The 19808-nt window shown below is 56.0% G+C and overlaps 1 protein-coding gene across 9 annotated transcripts in view; it reads left to right on the top strand.

Annotated features, from left to right (window-relative positions):
* The first annotated feature begins 2711 nt into the window (after nt 1–2711).
* The window catches only part of RHBDF2 (rhomboid 5 homolog 2), a 30141-nt gene continuing 13044 nt past the window's right edge, over nt 2712–19808 (top strand). For 4 of the 9 annotated variants that reach the window (XR_012426197.1, XR_012426198.1, XM_074020628.1 and 1 more), the window contains exons 1-2: nt 2712–2782; nt 15993–16190. The gene's annotated coding sequence lies outside the window, so the exon portion shown is untranslated. Of the gene's footprint in view, nt 3260–11037; nt 11131–15992; nt 16191–19808 lie in introns of those variants that run through there. The other 5 variants (XM_074020631.1, XM_065532034.1, XM_074020630.1 and 2 more) reach the window with 3 other exon arrangements.

The raw sequence follows: 19808 nt of genomic DNA, 5'->3' as shown, positions 1-19808 counted from the left end.
CTTTTTCTTTTTCTTTGCTTTTTTTTTTTTTTTTTTGAGACAGAGTTTCCCTCTTGTTGCCCAGGCTGGAGTGCAGTGGTGCGATCTCAGCTCACTGCAACCTCTGTCTCTCGGGTTCAAGCGATTCTCCTGCCTCAGCCTCCCAAGTAACTGGGATTACAGGCATGTGCACCACGCCTGGCTAATTTTGTATTTTTAGTAGAGACGGGGTTTCTCCTTGTTGGTCAGGCTGGTCTCGAACTCCCGACCTCAGGTGATCTGCCTTGCCTTGGTCTCTTAAAGTTCTGGGATTACAGGCATGAGCCACTGAGCCTGGCCGACAGTGTTTTTCTTTAAGTTATAAAAGTAAAATATGCAAAGTGTATTCCCCCAACACTTTGGGAGGCCAAAGCAGGATCACTTGAATACAGGAGTTTGAGGCCAGCCTGAGCAACGTAGTGAAACTCCGCCACCATCACCCGCCCCCCATCTCTACAAAAAAAAAAAAAAAAAAAATTAGCCAGGAAGGATGGCGTGCACCTATAGTCCCAGCTACTCAGGAGGCTGAAGTGGGAGGATCACTTGAGCCCCAGAGGTCGAGGCTGCAGTAAGCCGTGAGTATACTATACTCCAGCCTGGGTGACACCAAAACCCCATCTCAAAACAAAAAAAACAAAGAGTTTAGACAGTGTTTCTCTTTAAGTTATATAAGTAATATATGCACATGATACAAAATGAAAAGCAAGTGCCTCTCTCCCCCTAACCCCTGCAGGGTTACCCCACAAATATCCTTCCAGAAAGTTTTTGTGGATCTACCAACATATATATGTCTGTTCTATTTAAATTTAGGTAAATGGGATTACACTAAACATGCAGCTTGCTTTTTTAAACTTACTATAAGTTGGAGATAATTCCTTTATCAGTACATGGATAGCTGCCTCATTGCTTTTAACAGCTGTGTCACATTATCACAAATATACCCCTGGCCTATTGAACACTCTTCCCTCTCTAGCCTCACAGGTGCGTGTTGCTGCAGCCAAGGCTGTGATCAGCATTCCTGCACCTATGTGGCCGGGCAGCATGCCATATTTGCATGGGACAAATCCCTGACACTAGCTTAAACACCACCATGAATCCCTCCCCTCCTGGGGACTCCTACAGAGCTTCCAGTAGAGCTCCAGGAGAGAGGACCCAGCTCAGGCGTTTGTAGCGTGTTTGTTAGTCTAAAGTCAGATCGTGACTGAGTTTAAACCCCAGCTGCTCCCCTCACATCGCCCTCTGCCTCAGTTTTCTCATCCCTAAAATGGGGATGATCATAATGGTGCCCACTTCAAAGACCAGTACCGCAGATTATATAGACTAAAGCACTTTGGAATGGCTAGCTGCTGTCACCCCTCCTGTTACAGTATTGAGTTCCAACGTCTCCCTGTAGAATGCTGGCACTTTGTGGGCAGACCCTGGTTTTGTTCCTGTCTGCACATAAGCCTGGAATATGCTGGTTGCACAATAAATGGTCCCTTACATTTGTTATTAGGAGCAACCCACAGCTTTGGCCCACTCCCCCTCCTTCCAGCCTGTGCCCTCCTTGTGGCCCCAAAGCTGGGGAGGAGAGATGCATCTCTCAGGATAATCCCCAGCAGCCAGGTGCTCCCCACCTCCACCCGGGTCAGCAGTAAACACCAGAGTCCTTGGGTTGGGGGGCAGGGTGGCTCAGGAGCTCTCTACGGTCCAGAGGTTTTGCCTTGGCCCTGACACCCCCACCCCCGCCCCTCCAAGGCTGAGTCTCTTCAAACTCTGCTTCTCCTGGCCTGGCCTCCTGGAGCGGGACAGGCGAGATGATAAGCAATGGGGCTGAGAACGGGGCATCCAGACCTTGGAGTTCGGTCCTAGCTGCCCTGGCCAAGGTTTTGTTTGTCTAGTCCCAAGAGTCAGGCCCTTGGAGTCCAGGGAAGAGAGAAGGAACCACCTGGGCAGATAGACCCAAGTCAAGGGGCCAGGTGTCGCCAGCGTCCCCAGTCTCCAGTCTGGCTCTGGCCCACATGGCAGCTGGAAGGGCCAGAGCTGGGTGGGTTCTGTCAATGCTTCTACGGGGCGTTTGCGGGGGTGGGGGCGGCAGGAGTCAAAAATGTTGGCCTTAGCTACAGGGCAAATGCAGATAGGACCTCCACGGAGAGCCTGTTCCCAACCCAAGGGCACAGCAGAGCTAGGGGAGAGGCCTCGGGGTCCAGGAGGGAGAGGTGTTCAGGCCCAGCTTCCCGGGTACAGTGTGACTAGAGACTAAAAAGGTCAAGGGAACAGGCCCACCTGGCCTGAGGATGAGGGCGCTGGAGGAAGGGGATGGGAGATTGGGTGCTTTTTCTTGAGGGGGAGGGGCGACTTAAAGACAGCAATCCAGACCTAGATGACGTGTTTGGTCTGGGGTGGAGTGAGGACGCTAAGAGAGAAAGGACGGCGCCCTGAAGAGACCAGCTCGGGCGAAAACAAGGCTCTGCCCAGGCGGGGACCCAGCTGGGTGGAAGGCGGAGGCGGGAACCCAGGAAGCAGACAGAGCGAAGGCTGCGTCCGGCAGGCCCCGCCCCGCGGAGCCCGGCCCCGCCCCCCGGAGCCCGGCCCCGCCCCCCGGAGCCCGGCCCCGCCCCCCGGAGCCCGGCCCCGCCCCCCGGAGCCCGGCCCCGCCCCCCGACCGCCCGCGCGCAGGTAGGGAAGAGGCGGAGCGCCGCTGCCCCGCCCCCGAGGAGCCACCGCCCAGCCGCTCGCAGGCGCCGCACGGAGCTGCGTCCCGGGGACTTGGGGCCGCAGGGAGGTGAGCGCGGGGCGACGAGCGGGGCAGGGCTCACGGCAGCCCAGCCACAGGCGCTGGAAGGGTCTCGAGGTTGTGCCCGAGCCTGCCCTGGAGCGGTGGTGCGCGGCCAGGGAGGGTGCCCTGTGCCCGGTGCCCGCCCTGCGGAGCCCCTGGGTCCCACGTGGGCTCGGCTGGAGGCCCGGGCTGGCTCGGAAGGCGCCGGCGGGGCCGCTGAACCCGGTCTGCTGGCCCCTAGGGCTCGGCTCGAACAGGACGCCTAAGGGGTCCTTGGGTAACGGGGCGCCAGATGTAGGGGCAAGACGATTGGGCAGAGGTTTAAACCTCCGGAGGAAGAGAGGGAACTGCGCAGGGCAGTGCCGCCTGCGTCCCAGAAGTGCCTGCAGTTCAGACCCTTCTCTCCCCTCCGTTTTCTCCCGGGAGAGCACCGGGCAATTTGAGGCCGAAGTTTGTTGGTTGAGCCGGCCAAGGTGGAAACAGGTGCGGGGATGGGGATGAGGGAGCCGGACTCACACAGCGGGGCTGGACCGGAGCTCAGAAATTGGGCCCAGGAGTCCTGACTTCTGGATGGAGGGGCTGGGGAAGGTTGGCTTGGGCTTGCCTTTTACCTATTTGACCCCTCGGATGTTCCCCCAGGGCATTGGGTTAGAGACGGATGAGTCCCCTAGGGTACAGACCCCGCCCCACTCCCACGCCAGGGCGCAAAGGAAGCCTAGGTTTTGGTCCTGCCCCATTCCATGAAAGATTAACGGAGGGGGCTCTAAGGTTGGAGCTACTGAGAGAGTGGCAGCGGGTGTGTCTGAGGAGCAGAAGGCGGGGGGAGCTGACCCCACATGGGGAGGGTCTTCTATTGCCTGGGCGGCTGGCATCAGGCCCCCAGTGTGTGCCATTTGCTGGTAAAATAACGAGACCAGCATCTGTCTTATTTGACCATCACTGTCTGTAGGGCAGGGAGTGGAGTGGAAAGGGAGGCGTGTTTTAGAGCAGTGGTTCTCAACCAGGGGCGACTTTGCTTGCCATGGGATATTTGGCAATGTTGGAGTGATTTTGGGTGTCACACACTTGGGAGGGGAAGTGAGTGTTGTTACTGGCAGGTAGTGGGTAGAGGCCAGGGACGCCACCAGACATCTTCAGGGCACAGGACAGTCCGCACAATGAGGAATTATCCAGCCCAAAGTGCTGTGCTGTGCTGTGCTGCGCTGAGGCTGGCAAACCCTGCGCAGCACCTGGTCGGTCAGGTTCCTTCTCAATGATGCTCCCTCACTGGGGAAACTACCTCAGTTTTCCCGAGTGGTTAGAAGAGGAACTTGAAATAAACCTGAATGAGATAAGGGGTAAGGCAGTGTGAGGACACTTATTCCCCTTGCAAGAGTCCTCCTTTGGTGCCATGAGCCACCACTGTTCCCGATCTCCACTGGCCCTGCAGGAAGCTGGTCTGGGTGCTGTGAGGTAGAGGTTGGGAACAGGGGACCCCTTCGCAGCCCAGGCCTGGAGTGCTTAACCCCAGGGCAGTCTCCCAGGAAGGCTGGGCCGAGGCAGCCCTTGAGCTCAAATATCCCTGGGCTGGAAGGGTGGGCAAAGGATGAACTCTGTTCCCATAGATTTTCCCAAAGCTGAATTGCTGAGGCTGGCATGGGTGCCTGATACCATGTGACCTGCTGGAATTTTCCCTTCTGAACTCACACCTAACTCCTCCAATGATGTACACCTTTTGAAAGCGACATCCAAAGAGTATCAGGGCTCCTAATTCCTGGAAGCTCCCCAGGCTGCTTTCCTCCTGCAATAAAGAGGGCACCCTGGGTTAGCGGACGAGCCCTGGAGTGGGTCCAGCTGCTGGCGGGGTGGGAGCACCCTGCCTGTGGTGTTAGCAGAGGTGAGAGATGGGAGACATCAAAGCACAGGCCAGGCGGCCCCCCGGTAGGGATGACTCAGAGTTGTTTGTGTTGAGCTGGAGGAATGTACTTCCAGTTTTCTGGCAACAAGGAGGGGTGGCTGGCACGGTGGGAGAGGATCGGATGAAGCAGCCGCGTCCGTGCCCAGGAGCCAGAGCCACTTCGCTGCCCTCCCTCCCCGTTTTCTTGCAGTAGCCATCACACCCATCTGTTCACTTCTGGACTCGGCCTTCTTGCCTGGGAACCCTGGTGGAGGTTTTCGAGCCTGGCTTCTTTTTGCTGGTGTTGGTGGGGTTTTGTTTGTTTGTTTTTGTTTTTATTTTTGTTTTTTTGGTCTCTCGACTGTAAAAGGCCGAAGTGAAACTCCCACCTTTTCATTTGCACAAAAAACAAAAGTGGCCTCCATTGCTGTGAGCCTCTTGAGGGACACGGCTGAGCACCCAGACTTAGACAAAGTTGTTCAGAAAGTCAGCAGTGGAGCTCAGGTGTGAACCCAGTTGCCCACCCTCAGGCCCAGCCCAAGAGCCCCACAAACAAACCCTCAGTGACTCCTACCTGTCTGTATCTGGTGTACACACACACACACACACACACACACACACACACACACACAGACACACACACAGAAACACAGACACACACAGAAACACACAGAGACAGACACACATACAGAAACACACACAGACTCACACAGAAACACACACAGACTCACACAGAAACACACACACACACAGACACTCTCTCTCCAGCTCAGGAGGGGGACTTTTGTTCCTGTAAGAGGAGGAAAAAATTACACTACAAATGCTTTGGGTGACGCACCTGGGACCTGAGTCCTGCTCTGGGGTCAGTGGTGCTGTTTTGGCTGTGACCTCAGCTCTGGATACTGTGGTGGCCTCTCCACCAAGGTTTCTGTCCTCCTTGCTGTGTAAACTCTGCCCCAGACAAGGTGACAGATGACAGCAGAAGTCAAGGAGCTGCGCACACCTACCCGTGAGTGTCCGAGTGGCATGGCTCAGCCGCCTGGTGCTTCCCTTTGGGCCTGGCCCCCGCCTGCCGCTGGCACAGCACAGGGAAGACGTGTGCCCTCCTGGCTGCCTCTCCCCCTCCACACTCTCCTCAGATCTCTGTGCCACGCACTCTGGAGCAGGCCTCGGCACTGCCCTGTCTGCCCCAGGGGGTTTCCAGAGTGAGCTCACGCATCTGCACCGGCTGCACTGGCTGTCGGAAGCGGCTCCCGGTTTCCTATCCAGCTGAGCCAGGCTGGGGGAGGAGTGGCGGGGACGTCTGCGCCTGCCCAAGTGCAGGCTGACCTCGGCAGTGATAGTGGCTAGTCAGGGACAGCTCTCAGGGCACGGGTGGCTTCACAGGGAAACCAAGCCTGCCTGGAACATCGTTTTGCCTCCCAGGAGACCTGGATGGGTGTAAAGAAAAACACATTTTCTGGGAAGTACAAAGCGCCACCGTGTCCACGGCCCCTCCTTCGGCAAATGTATCCGAGCGCCCAGCTGGGAGTTGTTTGTGGTCCAAAAGCCACTGCAAGGCAGTTCCAGCCCCAATGCCCGGCTCCTCCAGGAAAGTGGTTTCAGCCCAGTGGGCAGCGCAGGAGGTGGGCCGGAGACACTGTTTGGAGTGTGAGGGGAACCTTGTGACCCGTGGAAAAGGATGGAGGAGGATTCCAAACTTCAGGAGCTGGGCCAAGGCCCAGGGGCTGCCGGGCACGGTCATCCATGTGTGTGCTCAATAGGATGGGGTCACTTAACTAGTCTGTGCCTCAGTTTCCCCAGCTGCACAGTGGAGTCACTAACAGTAATCTACCTGGAGGGTTGCGTGAGGTGAGGATTCCCGTGGTGAAGGTGTACAGCCTTCAGTGCAGTGCCCGGCCATGGCAGGAGCAGTGAGGGGAGCCGTCGTGATAATGGTGTTAGGGTGGCTTCAGGTAGGGGCATGGCTGCCAGTCCATAGCACAGCCTTGGGAGATGGCCAAGGCCCTGCCTCATGGGCTGTCAAGGACTAGACGGGAACATGCATATGGAGCAGTGGCACTGTTGTTGTTGTTATTGTTATTCCATAGGAGTGTGTCTGGGGTAGGGGGACCTCAGTGCCTTGGTGACCAAGGGAAACGAGGGTGGGTTTCCATCTGGGCATGAACTGTTGACCTCTGCCCGGGGGTTTTCCTGGCCTGCCAGTGTGTGTGTCACTGACGGTGGGGTGGGGAGCAGATCATGGAGCTGGTGCCCCTCAGCTGTTCTTTCCCTGGCGTAGGTTCCTGGGGCTGGGAGCAGGGTAAAGCTACCTCAAGTCTTGGTTTTCTCCTCTGCCTCCCCCGTGTGGCCCCCAACCCTGTGCTAGCAGGTGGTGCGGGGATGGCTTCCTGCCCTGATCTCCGCCAAGGCTCCCCAGGTTGTCAGCTCCATGTAGCCATAAGAAGATCTGGGGCCGAGTGCAGTGGCTCATGCCTGTAATCCCAGCACTTTGGGAGGCTGAAGCGGGCGGTCACAAGGTCAGGAGATGGGGACCATCCTGGCTAACACGGTGAAACTCCGTCTCTACTAAAAATACAAAAAATTAGCTGGGTGTGGTGGCAAGTACCTGTGGTCCCAGTTACTCGGGAGGCTGAGGCAGGAGAATCGCTTGAACTCAGAAGGCGGAAGTTGCAGTGAGCCAAGATCACACCACTGCACTCCAGCCTGGGCGGCAGGGCGAGACTCCGTCTCAAAAAAAAAAAAAAAAAAAAAGAGAGCGATCTGGAAGAGGAGGATTGAGGATGTGCTGTGGGGTTTGGAGTGGAAACAGGAATTTGAACCCTGGCCTAAGCCCCTTTTGACCTTGCCCGCCCGTGAGGATGATGACAGCTGCCTGTCACCCTCAGCCTCAACTAAATGAGCTCATGTTTGTAAAAGTCTTTTGCAAGCCGAGCAGTGCCACCCAGGCACTTAGGTGCTGTCCCTTCTTCATGAATTAAAGGCCTTTGCACGCGGGACTCACTCCAGCACCCCAAACACTCAGAGTCCTCACCCGTTCTTTTTCCCCTGCCCCTCACCAGTTCCAGGGTGGCAGGAGGCTGCAGAGTGTGGAGGTTAAGAGCGCAGGGCCCTGGCTGGGGTTGCAGCCCCACCACTCCCTAACTGTGGGACCTTGGATAGGTGACTTCATCTCTCTGAGCCTCAGTTTCCCCACCTGTCGAATAGAGATCTGTCCCCTGTGGGGCTCACGGCTCAGATAGAGACTAAGTGAGCGATGGTGGCAGAGCTCAGCCAGGAATAAAAGAAGCTTCCAACTGGGCGTTGGGTGTGTGCCAGGCAGCGTCCATTCATATCTGCTGTCATCTTCCCCGGCTCCCTCCATGGTGGGGCGTCACCGCATCTCACAGCAGAGGAGGCAGGCTCCGCAGCACCCACTTGCCCAAAGTCTCCCAGCAGGTAGGTGGCCAAGGCAGGTTTGAGTCCTGTCTCTGGCCCCTTGTTCCTCCTCATTCCTCAGCAAGAGAGCCCCACGCTGCCCCAAAGCAAGGTGCGGGCCATGAGCGGTTGGCTTTGCAGGCCTGCTTGGGACGAGCAACCTGGTGGGCTGGTGTCCAAGTGTCCTGAAACCCTGGCAGCCACTGGGACTAGGGCCAGCCTCTTCCCTGGGAAGCAGGGAGCCCCAGGGCAAGAATCTGGGAAATTAGGTTTATTGGTTCCTTAATGACTGTTTACAAGCTCAGAAGTGTCTGCCTGGCATTTTCCTCCCTGCTGAGGGGCTCCATGCAGCCAGGGGCAGAACTGGGTCTCCAGAAGTGCTCTGAGTGTGTCAAGGTGCGGGCCAGGGCCGCTGTCAGCTCCCTGGGCTCTGCATGCTCACACCCAGCCAGCCCAGGCCTATTTCTGGCTGGGTGACACTGGGCAAGGTGCTTACCTCTCTGTGCAGTAAGTGAGACCTCGCACCTCAGCTGAGCTGCTCCTGGGGTAAGCCCGCATTCATGGTGATGTAGTCACCTAGATCTTAGACCCTGGGAGGATACTAGCATCCTATGCATACACAGACTGAGGCTCAGAGATGTTCAGTGGCTTGCCCAAGATCACACAGCAGTTAGAGATGGGGCTATGACCCTGTCTTCCGCTATCAGGCCAGATTTTCACCATCTGGAGGCAGGTGGAAATCGGGCAGGCTCCTACTTTGTAAGCGCAGGACAGAGCCCTGTCTGTGTACATGGGGCAGTCACAAATGGAAATGGCCTGGTCACACCTTAGTGTCAAGGAGCTCCAGCAGAAGTGAACCGGACCTCTCACGCAGACCCCAGGCTGCATCCCATCCTGCCCCAACCGCTGGGCTTGTGCTGGACCGCCGCTGCTTCCAACGGCTGTGAAAACTCGGCTGCCGGGATGCAGACAGGCGGACTTTCATGAATGTTTGCAGCAAAGGGCAGTTCCCACCGTGCCTGTGTTGCTGTGGCACCGTGTGGTGCACACCCCACCCTGGAAACCCTCCAGTGTCCTGGTGTCTGACCCCAAATGGACAGGGCCTTTTGGGCCCCAGGGGCCACTTCTAACTCCTCCCCTTTACAACGATGCTGAGGGAGCAGGAGAACTGGGGTCCGGCGGCTGCGCGTGCCCCCTTCCCTTCATTGCCCCGAAGCCTGCAGTCCAGCCCCAGGCTCGGGAGCGGCTGCATCTTCCCTGGGATGTGGAAGGCACCTGTATCCCTGCCCAGCTGCTGCCACTTGCCTGCCTCCGCCAGCAGCTTTGTTTTGTTTTGTTTTGTTTGTGTGTGTTTTGAGATGGAGTCTTGCTCTGTCGCCCAGGCTGGAGGGCAGTGGCGTGATCTCAGCTAACTTAAACCTCCGCCTCCCAGGTTCAAGTGATTCTCCTGCCTCAGCCTCCTGAGTAGCTGGGATTACAGGCACCCGCCACCACGCTTGGCTAATTTTTGTATTTTTAGTAGAGATGGGGTTTTACCATGTTGGCCAGGCTAGTCTAGAACTCCTGACCTCGGGTGATCCGCCCACCTCAGTCTCCCAAAGTGCTGGGATTACAGGCGTGAGCCACTGTGCCCAGCCTCCACCAGCAGCTTTTGAAATCCAGAAATTTCCAGGGGAGGGCACTGTGGTGGGTGGGGCCTGGCACTGTGTCCAGCTCAAGAGGCCTGGCTGCACTGCCACCTCCTTTGATGCCCTCCCCTGTATCTTGCCAGCAACTGCTGCACCTTGGGCTTTGGGGATGCAGGGCTCGGGCACCCCCAGCTCAGCCTGCTTCCTGGACCAGGAACCCCAGCAGAGGAGGGGCGTTTGTATCTCTGCCATCCCTGCTGGCAACGGGTCCTGAGAAAACCCAGATGGTTGGTGCAGAGGGGGCATGAGGCTGCACCACCCTAAGAACATGACATGTCACCCCCCAGCCCCCCGCAACACACACACGCAGGTTCACACCCTCATACCCTGATCTTGGTGGCTCCCTGGAGCGCAGCGCCCGCTTCCCGTGTCTGTGGTTGGCTTATGACACCCCAGCCACTCTAACCAGGTTAAAGGGAGCCCAGAGCCTGGGGCCTGATGGGAAAAAGCCCAAAGAAGTCAGGGGATGGTCAAGCCCCTGAACCTGCCCCTGGGGGTTCTTGATCTTCTGAACTGAGTTTGGGGCAAGCCCTGGAGGGGTGAGGAGGAGAAAGAAACGGCTCTCTGGGCCAGGGCCCGCTGTTAGTGGGATGTCTGGGGAGGTGTGTGAACCCACAGGCCGTTTTGTTTCTCTCCATCAGCGGCTGTGGGCTGAAGCATGTACCGGCGGAGTGGGTTGAGATCGTGTCTGCGCCCACTTACCACCAGTTCTGGCCTCTGGGGAGGTGGTGCTGAGAGGGAGGGAGAGCAGCTCCTGTTTGGCTCCTGGAGACAGACAGCTAGGTGTCCCACCCTTAGAGTCCCCAGCCCCCTCTCCCCTCTGCTAACTCTGCCAGTGGAGCTCACGCCGCAGCTCCTGCCAGCCCTGCCCTCCTGTTTTGTCTCTCATGACTCTCCCCAAATCCTGCCCCCAGGCCCCCAGCCAGCCTTCTTGCCACTTTCCTGCCCTTTACTCTTGCCCCTTCTACCTCTTGCCAGGGCAAGGAAGTGTGCAGGGCGGCGTCACTGGCTACGTGAGGCCCAGCTTGGGGATGCATGGGGAGATGTGAGGACAGCTGTCCCATGAGCTGTCCTTCCGGGCCTCTGGGGCTGGAGAAACCCCGGGGTCAGCAGAACTACGGGTTTTACTGGGGATTGCACACTGGGTGAGGCCCAGCTTCCTCTTTGCCGCTTTCTAAAAATGCCCTGGTTCCCAGCAGGGCCACAGGCAGGAAAAATGAGTTTCAGTTTCTATGGCAGGGAAGCTGGGGAGAGAAGCAGTTTCCTCGTCCCCAGCCCTCACCCTGGCATCCTGTGATTCAACCGGGAAGACGTGGCCCCAAGCCTCCCACCGCCCTCCTTCTGTCCTGACTGCCCACTCCCAGGGACGCCAGGTGACTCGCTTCACCCACCCGCAGCTCCGGAGCCAGGCTGGAAGCAGCTTCCGGCCCAGGGGGTGGTTCCCCACTTCCTCTCTTCAGGTGGCTAGAGCCCCTCCCTTCAGGAGGTCCCCTAAACTTCCTGGTCATATCCAGTGGGTAATAGTGGTCTCCCTCTTTCTTGTCTGGAGGGGAAGAGGCTGCTTACTCCTTATCCAAGGGCCTGTCCCACCCCTTTGTCCCCATTTCTGGCCACATGCAGGCTAAGCCCTTGCATCAAGCCTCTGCCTGTTTCCCTCTGGGCTGCACCTGCCACGCTCTCCCTGCCCCGCCCCCTAAAGCTCATAGATCCCAGGGCTTGTGGGGACTGCACCCTTCATTAGCAAGACTCGGAGCCTCTAGAAACCCACTTGTGTGGGGGTGGGGAGTGTAGGGAGGTTGGTGGCACCAGGTGGAGAGAGAAAGGGAACTGCACCTGGGGGAGGTGGGAGGGGCAGTAGGCTGGGCCTGCCTGAAGGAGTGTGGCTTGTACAGTCCGCATGGTGGGGGGACCCTTGTACCCTGCCTGGGCTGGCTGGTAGGGCTCTGTTGGGGACCTCTCTGGGGGTGACCTTGCTTACCCAGCTGTGCAGGACAGGCTTGGTTGGGAGTGCCCAGCCCCACCCTTTGTGGGGAAACCGGATTCTCTGGGCAGCAGTGGTAAATGGTGTCTGAGTCTGCATTTCTGTTGGATGTGCCTGAGCTCCGCTGCTGCTAGCTGGGTTATGCTATCTCCAGAGCTATCTGCAGTCGGGGAGGCCCTGAGCCTGGGCAGGGGAGTGTGCAGAGGCCTCAACCCATGGGACCTGGGGGGGTTCTGAACTCTGCACTTCACTTTGTCTCAGAATTTCCCCGCCCCACCCTAAAGGAGGAGGAAATAGAATCTGTCCCACCCTAAGCCCCAGTCCCTCTCCCCAGGTCCCTTTGGCATCTCCCAGCTGGGCTGGGGCTGAAGGCCCTTCTCTGGGGTTGGCCACAGTGAGGTCAGGATCTGGCTGGGCAGGTGGCAGTGCTCCGCCTGTGGGCTGGGTGCGGAGGTGGGCCTGGGGGTCTTAGAGAGACAGCGGCGGATGTGACTGCGGGCCAGGAGGAAGCCTGGTCCCAGGGTGTCACCATTTCCCCTGCAGTGAGCAAGCATTTCTAGGGCTCGGAGACAAGTGCCGTGTGGGGCGGCTCCAGCTCGCCAGGACTTTTTTTCTGTCTGGTTCCTGCCATCTGGACTTGAGCCATGCTGAAGGCCAGAGTGGGTCTAACAGTCCCCACTCCTTTCCCCGTTGAGCCCCAAGGAGGGGACTGGGCTTTTGCACCCCTACCCCAATTTCTGCACGAGTTGGAGGCCGTTGATCTCAATGGTGGAAAGCGGCTGGTGCAATCATGCTTTCACACTCCGTGTTTAGGCTTCATAGGTGTCAAAGCTGGGCCATGACCTTATCCCATTCCCTCAGAGAAGGGAACTGAGGCGGGAGAGTGTAGCTGCTGTCGGGCCGCCGCCCAGGCCTCTTGTGCTCTGTGGTTCAGACAGTGCTCCTGATGCCAGGCTCCTGCCCAGGAAGACGTGCCCACCCGCCTTGGACCTGTCTCTGCTCTCTGGTCTCAGACCACCTCTCTTTGGAACCCCCACCCCCCCATGGATTGCCCTGGGGCTGACCAGGCTCTCCTCTCCCTCAGTGTGGGTTTTGGGAGCCTCTGTCATCAGGAGGTTGGCACAGATGCCAGCAGTGCAGCGGATCCTGGGCGGGGGTCTCAGCTGGGATGGCCTGGCCTTGGGATAGGGAGGCTGGCTGGGCAGAACCCCAGAACCAAAAGCAGTGCCTGCGGCGGGCTAGGGAGCTAGGTGGGGAGTCTAGTGGGGAGGTCCACTGGACGCTCATCCTGGCACAGCATGTAGCGTCCTCCATCCTGGCCCTGCTGAGGGGGCACAGCCAGCAGGGTAGGAGCTCTCAGTGGAGCCCTCCAGAGGGGGCTGCCTCCTGGAGCAGCTGCAGGATGGGGGAGACCACTTCTCTCCAGGGCTGCTATGGACTGACTGACCACCCCCATCCCCACCCTCTCACTAGCTTCCACTTCCCATTCAGTCAGCCATTGATGAGGGCCCCCTGGTTGCAGAATCCTGGGCTGCCCGGGGTTGGGTAGGGGACTCCGACACATAGGTAAATCTGCGAGATGGCGGAGAGAGCAGGCAATAAAGTGACTGATTCTCTCTGGAGGTGACGTTTCACTTTCCTAGTAGGGCTTGGCCAGGCAGGGAAGGTGGAGCCTTGTGTGCCAGGCGCAACACTTCAGATGACAGGAGGTGAGAGCTTGGGGATGGCACAGGGATGTGGTTTGTCTGGTGAGGGCGTGGCAGGGAGGGCCAGCCTGAAGGGACCTCCAGGGAGGTGTGATCAGATCTGAATTCCAGAAAGATCCTACCTGCTTGGCAACCTTAACTGAACTGGAGTCTGGAGGCCCCACCCTTGCACCCGGCTCCTTCCACTACTTGCCTCCCATCCCCCAGTGCCAGTTCCCCAGGGCAGTGCCCTCCCCATGCCCTCTTGCTGTACCCTGGTCCCAAAGGAGACCAAACTATGAACTTTTCCTGCAGAGGTCCCAGGTGAGGCTGTTGTCTTGGAGCTGTCCCCAGAGCAGGCTCAGGACGAGGGGACCTGGCCACAGCTTCAACCGAGTGGGGTCCCGGTGTGGCTGCCAGGGCTCCTTGGCACCAACCCAGCCCAGTGGATTGATCTCTGAGGACCTCGTCATACTGGGCCGGGCAGTCTGCCCGGGGTGGGTGGGGTCAGGACTCCCTAGCACTTCGGGATGGAAGGAGGTGAAGCCAGCACTGCTAGCCTTAAAGAAACGGGAGACATCCTAGCTCTGCCTCAATAGTTCTCCTCTGCACCCAGCATTCTGCTCCCCAAATGTCCCAAATATGCAGGGGGTCAAGGAACATTGCTTGATGGAATCACTGGGGGGCCTGGGCTACTCCCTAGCCTCTGATTTGCCCCATAGCGGCCCCTTAGGCACCTCTGGGGACCCCCAGGCCTCTGAGGAGCTTTGTTTGGAAAGCACTGGAATGCTGGACCAAGTTCCCTCTCTGGCTCCCTGAGAGGGGGGGTCTTCTAGCCCCAGTCTTAGGGCAGGAGGGAGCCCGTCCCCTAGGAGCCCCCAGGCCCCGGAGCCAGACATCGGGCATCCTAGCTGCACCCTTTCTTGGCTATGTGAGCTTGGGCAAGTTACTGAACCCCTCTGAGCCTCCATTCACCATCTACAGAATGGAAGAAACACTAACGTCTCCCTGGAAGGTGTTTTGAAGGGTAATGCGTATAAAGGCCCAAACAAGGCCCAGCACAGTTAAGGACTTAATCCTGCCTGGCCTCGAGAGGGATTCCGGCACCTTGGGGTTCCCCTCAAAGGAGGACCTGGTCAGGACGTCTTAAAAACAAACAGGAATGCCCCTGGGTTTCGTGCTTTAAAATGGTTGATTTTATGTTGTATGGCTTTTAACTTCAATAAATTACTAATCAAAGCAACAAAACACTTCCAGATCATTTGAACTTTGCCTTAAGTATCAGTAGGCAGCTAGTAATTTCTGGACTTTGAAAGTTAAATATGTGGGGTTCTTTTGTTTTGTTTTGTTTTGTTTCAAGACTGAGTCTTGCTCTGTCACCCAGGCCGGAGTGCAGTGGTGGGATCTCAGCTCACTGCAACCTCTACCTCCCAGATTCAAGCAATTCTCTTCCTAGTAGCTGGGATTACAGGCATGTACCACCACGCCTGGCTAGTTATTTCGTTGTTTTTTTTTTTTTGGTTTTGGTTTTGAGACAGTCTCGCACTGTTGCCCAGGCTGGAGTGCAATGGCACGATCTCAGCTCACTGCAACCTCTGCCTCCCATGTTTAAGTGATTCTCCTGCCTCAGCCTACTGAATAGCTGGGATTATAGGCGCCTGCCACCACACCTGGCTAATTTTTTGTATTTTTAGTAGAGATGGGGTTTCACTATGTTGGCCAGACTGGTCTCGAACTCTTGACCTCATGATCCACCCGCCTTAGCCTCCCAAAGTGCTGGGATTACAGGCATGAGCCACTGCACCCAGCCCTGGCTAATTTTTGAATTCTTAGTAGAGATGGGGTTTCACCATATTGGCCAGGCTGGTCTCGAACTCTTGACCTCATAATCTGCCCACCTCGGCCTCCCAAAGTGCTGGGATTACAGGCGTGAGCCCCTGCACCCAGCCTGAAAATACGTGGTTTTGTTTGTTTGTTTTTTGAGACAGAGTCTCCTTGTCGCCCAGGCTGGAGTGCAATGGCACAATCTCGACTCACTGCAACCTCCGCCTCCCAGGTTCAAGCAATTCTCCTGCCCCAACCTCCCGAGTAGCTGGTACTAAAGGTGTGCACCACCATGCCCAGCTAATTTTTGTATTTTTAGTAGAGATGGGTTTTCACCATGTTAGCCAGGCTGATCTCGAACTCCTGACCTCAGGTGATCTACCTGCCTCAGACTCCCAAAGTGCTGGGATTACAGGTGTGAGCTACTGCACCTGGCCGAAAGTTAAATGTTTCTGTACCATTCAAGTAATATTGAGAAAAATAACAGGGGCCATCTTGACTTTAATGTCCCATTCCAATCAGGTTCTCAGACCAGAGGACTGTTGTGAGGTGATTGGCTGTAAATACCCTGAGGCCAGTGCCCCTTGCTGCTTGGCACTCGGAGAAGCCTGATTAGCACCTTTAATCCCTCACCAGTAAGGCAGGTGGAATTGGCCCCATTTTACAGATGGGAAGACTGAGGTCAGGAAGGTTAAAGCACTCAGTGGTGGGCATGCTCCCTGGAACCGGCTCTCCTTTCTTCCAGCTGTGAGTGCCCAGGAAGCTGCACCACATGGCCTGGAGCTGTCTATCCATCCTTGCAGCCACCTATCTGTCCGTCTGCCCTTCCACAGACTGAGGCTTGACGCCGGAGCATCTGTACAGAGCAAGGAGAAGACAAGAACATGCTCTAAAGCCCTTCACAGCAAGACCCAGGAAGCCACAGGCAAACTCAGACTCGAAGGTAGGAAGCTGGGCGGCTGGGTGGCTGGACCCAGGGCACTGGCTGCTGTGGCCACGTCCAGATGCCTCCTGCGGGGCCCACACTCTCTATCTGAACAGCGGTGGACAGTGAATGAAGCAAGTTAATTCAGGGAGCAACAGGGAGGAATAAGGGCAGGGAAGGGATGGGCGCAGTGGCTCACGCCTGTAATCCCAGCGTTTTGGGAGGCCGAGGTGAGTGGATCACCTGAGGTCAGGAGTTCAAGACTGGCCTGACCAACACGGCAAAACCCCATCTCTACTAAAAATACAAAAAAATTAGCTGGGCATGGTGGCATGCATCTGTAGTCCCAGCTGCTTGGGAGGCTGAGGCAGGAGAATCGCTCGAACCTGGGAGGCAGAGGTTGCAGTGAGCCGAGATCATGCCACGGCACTCCAGCCTGGGCTACAGAGTGAGACTGCGTCTCAAAAAAAAAAAAAAAAATTGCCAGGCACGCTGGCTCACACCTGTAATCCGAGCACTTTGGGAGGCCGAGGCAGGTGGATCACCTGAGGTCGGGAGTTTGAGACCAGCCTGACCAACGTGAAGAAACCTGGTCTCTATTAAAATTATAAAATTAGCTGGGCATGGTGGTGCATACGTGTAATCCCAGCTATTCGGGAGGCTGAGACAGGAGAATTGCTTGAACCCAGGAGGCAGAGGCTGCAGTGAGCCGAGATTGTGCCGTTGCATGCCACCCTGGGCAACAAGAACAAAACTCCATCTCAAAAAAAAGAAAAAAAAAAAACAGGAAGGGAGGTGAGGTGGGACCGGCACTGCTCAAGGTGGGGCAGGAGGGCACTTGAACTGCAACGCGGAGGCTAAGAAGAGCCAGCCCCTCCGCTGTGTGATGGTCTGGGACAGTGACTGGACTGGCTCATTCAGAGGCCCAACATTATGGAGCACCTGCTTCACTGAGAAAGAATTCACACACCAGTCGATTCACCCATTTAAAGTGTACCATCAGTGTTTTTATTTATTTATTTATTTTTTGAGACAGGGTCTCACTCTGTTGTCCAGGCTGGAGTGCAGTGGCGAGATCATGGCTCACTGCAGCCTCGACCTTCCAAGCTCAAGCCATCCCTCTGCCTCAGCCTCCTGAGTAGCTGGGACTATATGCATGCACCACCATATCTGGCTAATTTTTAAATTTTTTTGTACAGATGGAGTCTCACTATGTTGCCCAGGCTGGTCTCGAACTCCTGGGCTCAAGTGATCTTCCTGCCTCAAACTCTCAAATTGCTGGGATTACAGCCATGAACCACCGCTCCCAACCCTCCGTAGTTTTAATGTATTCACAGACGCTGGGCACGGTGGCTCACACTTGTAATCTCAGCACTTTGAGAGGCTGAAGCAAACTTGAGGTCAGGAGTTCCAGAATAGCCTGGCCAACATGGTGAAACCCCATCTCTACTAAAGATACAAAAATTACCCGGGCGTGGTGGCTTACGCCTGTATTCCCAGCTACTCGGGAGGCCGAGGCAGGAGAATCGCTTGAACCTGGGAAGCGGAGGTTGGCAGTGAGTCAAAATCGCACCACTGCACTCTAGTCTGGGTGACAGAGCAAGACTCTGTCTCAAAAAAATATATGTGTGTGTGTGTATATATGTACATATTTATACATATTCACATACAAAACCATCACCACAGTTTTAGATTGCTTTCATCACCCCCTAATGAAAGCCTGCACCCTTTAACTGTCACCCCCCACCCAGTCCCCACCTTCCCAGCCCTAAGAACCACTACCCTGCTTCTGTCTGCAGATTTCCCTATTCTATTCTGGGCTTTCATATGAATGGACTCATGCAGAGGTGGCCACCGTGACTGGCTCCTGTCCCTGGGCACAATGTTCTCAAGGCTCACCCATGTTGTAGCTTTATTGGGACTTCCTTTCGTGGCTGAAGGATGCTCCATTGTGTGGCTCAATCACATTTTATATTTGTGCCTTCATCTGCTGACGAGCACTTGTGCTGTTTCCCTGCTCGGGCTCTGCAGAGCCGTGCTGCCGGGCACTTCCTGTCCAGGTTTCTGTGTGGACACAGTGCTTCAGTGTGTGAAGCCATCTGCTCTTTTTTTTTTTTTTTTTTCCTGAGACGGAGTCTCACTCTGTCACCTAGGCTGGAGTGCAGTGGTGAGATCTCGGCTCACCACTAACTCGGCCTCCCGGATTCAAGCGATGCTCCTGCCTCAGCCTCCAGAGTAGCTAGGATTACAGGGATGCGCCACCACGCCCAGCTAATGTTTTTTGTATTTTTAGTAGAGATAGGCTTTCTCCATGTTGGTCAGGCTGGTATCGAACTCCCGACCTCAGGTGATCCGCCCACCTCTGCCTCCCAAAGTGCTGGGATTACAGGCGTGAGCCACTGCGCCCAGCCACAGCTGGGGGTTTTAACAAGAAGACGGTCATGGGGCAGAGCAAGAGATGAAAGGAAGGCAATGAAACAGGCAGAGGTGTTAATTCTGGTGGAGTCAGAGGGGAATTGGGGACTGGCGGCATATGCACAGGAAAGCCCCAGATGGAGTACTGGGCAAGAGCTCTGAAATTCGGTGTGCGCTTACCCTTCAATCCAGCCATTCTCCTTCCAGAACTTGATCTTGTAATACTAAAACAAGCACATGTGGTGTATGCAAGGGTGTTAGTTGCAACATCAGACCCATGTCTCAAATTCTGGAAACATCCTAAATAACCAGCAATCTGGACTTAAGTAAATCTTGGTGCATTCCACTCTATGAAATCTTTGTATTCATCAAAAAAGACAGAGGCCTAGGGCCAGGCATGGTGGTTCATACCTGTAATCCCAGCACTTTGGGAGGCCGAGACAGGTGGATCACCTGAGGTCAGGAGTTCAAGACCAGCCTGACCAACATGGAGAAACCCCATCTCTACTAAAAATACAAAGTTAGCCGGGCATGGTGGCCCATGCCTGTAATCCCAGCTACTCAGGAGGCGGAGGCAGGAGAATCACTTGAACCTGGGAGGCGGAGGTTGCGGTGAGCCGAGATCACGCCACTACACTCCAACCTGGGTGACAGAGTGAGACCCCATCTTAAAAAAAAAAAAAAAAAGGTCTATCTGTATGTGTTAACAGAAAAATTTGTCTACAGTGCAGATAAAATGATAGAGTGTGGGCAGGGCATGGTGGCTTACACCTGTAACCCCAGCTACTTGGGATGCTGAGGCGGGAGAATTGCTTGAACCTGGGAGGCGGAGGGTGCAATGAGCCAAGATCACACCACTGCACTCCAGCCTGGGCAACAGAGTGAGATCCTGTCTCAGAAAACAAAAAAAAAAGTTACGAGTATGTGTAAAATTTTGAAGTATGTAGTTTCCAGGCCCAGAGAGGCCTTCCAGAGGGTAGGGGGAAAGGTGGGTCACATGCTCATGTGCTGCTTTATAGAATACTGAATTTTTTTTCTTTTTGTTGAGATGGAGTCTCTCACTGTCACCCAGCCTGGAGTGCAATGGCACAATCTTGGCTCACTGCAACCTCCGCCTCCCGCGTTCAAGCAATTCTCCTGCCTCAGCCTCCCAAGTAGCTGGGAGTACAGGCGCCCGCCACCACGCCCGGCTAATTTTTTGTGTTTTTAGTAGAGAAGGGG

This window comes from Macaca fascicularis, chromosome 16 (genome assembly GCF_037993035.2).
Source record: "Macaca fascicularis isolate 582-1 chromosome 16, T2T-MFA8v1.1".
Classification (NCBI taxonomy): Eukaryota; Metazoa; Chordata; class Mammalia; order Primates; family Cercopithecidae; genus Macaca; species Macaca fascicularis.
This window is presented reverse-complemented; position numbering and strand designations above follow the sequence as displayed.